A 1,366-nucleotide genomic window follows, 5' to 3' on the forward strand; every position below is an offset into this window, starting at 1 on the left:
TTTGGGAGGCCAAGGTGGAAAGATCACTTGAGGCTAGGAGTTCCAGGTAAACCTGAGCAACATAGCAAGACCCCATCTCTACAAAACAATTAAAAAAAATTAGGCATAGTGGCATGTGCCTGTAGTCTCAGCTACTCAGGAGGCTGAGGCAAGAGGATTGCTGGAGCCCAGGAGGTGGAGGCTGCAGTGAGCCATGTTTGTGCCACTGCACTCCAGCCTGGGTGACAGAGCGAGACCGTCTCTCGAAAAAAGAATTCAGAGTAGAGAAAGGTATGAATTGTAAGTTCAAGCATGCCACGTCCCATATTTCCTTCAGAAGTGTTGATGCATGCCCCAAGAAATCTGCATTCATTTCCCAACACTGCCTTAACAAAGTACCCTAAACTGTGTAGCTTCAACCACAGAGATTTCTCACAGTTCTGGAGGCCAGGAATCTGAAATCAAGGGGTTTTAGATTGTTTGTTTGTTTTTCATGTGAAGGCTGTGAGGGAGGGTCTGTACCAGGCCTCGCTCCTGGATTCTCAGAGCCTCCAGAGTTCCTGGGCTTGTAGGTGGCCTTCTGTCTCTGTCTTGACCTTATCTTCCCTTTGAAGGTGTCTTTGTCCACATATTCCTTTTTTTCTGTTTTTTTATTTTTTGAGATGGAGTTTCACTCTTGTTACCCAGGCTGGAGTGCAATGGTGCGATTTTGGCTCACTGCAACCTCTGCCTCCTGAGTTCAAGCAATTCTCCTGCCTCAGCCTCCTGAGTAGCTGGGACTACAGATGCACGCCACCATACCCAGCTAAGTTTTGTATTTTTAGCAGAGACAGGGTTTCACCATGTTGACCAGGATGGTCTCAATTTCTTGACCTCATGATCCACCCACCTCAGCCTCCCAAAGTGCTGGGATTATAGGCATGAGCCACCGCGCCTGGCTACATATCCCTTTTTATAAGGGCACCAGGCACAAAGGATTAGGATTCACACTCATTACCTCAGCTTAGCTTGATCACATGTGAAGAGCCTATTTCCATATAAGGTCACATGCACAGACCCTGCAGCATAAGGCTTCAGCGTCTTTTGGGAAGACAAAGGACAATGCCTAATGCTTTAGATTTGCAAATATTTTTAGTTTGAGTTCCTGGGTTTTATTTTTTCTTTTTTGCATCAGATGGGTGATGTGATGATACCGTAACAAGTTTTGAGGAAGGCACATATTATAAAATAGCATAAAAACCCAATCGTCATGCTTACGTTTTGATTTTTTAATTTTAATTTTTCTTGAGGCAGGGTCTTGCTCCATTACTCAGGCTGGAGGGCAGTGGTGCAAATATGGCTCACTGCAGCCTCGACCTTCTGGGCTCCAGCGATCTTCCCAGCTCAA

At 45.8% G+C, this 1,366-nt stretch overlaps 1 pseudogene; it reads right to left on the reverse strand.

Annotated features, from left to right (window-relative positions):
* Positions 1-1,147: 1,147 nt before the first annotated feature.
* LOC119469922 lies at positions 1,148-1,244 on the reverse strand (annotated as a pseudogene).
* Between the last annotated feature and the right edge of the window lie 122 nt (positions 1,245-1,366).

The sequence above is a fragment of the Cebus imitator genome, unplaced genomic scaffold, assembly GCF_001604975.1.
Source record: "Cebus imitator isolate Cc_AM_T3 unplaced genomic scaffold, Cebus_imitator-1.0 Scaffold1028, whole genome shotgun sequence".
NCBI lineage: Eukaryota > Metazoa > Chordata > Mammalia > Primates > Cebidae > Cebus > Cebus imitator.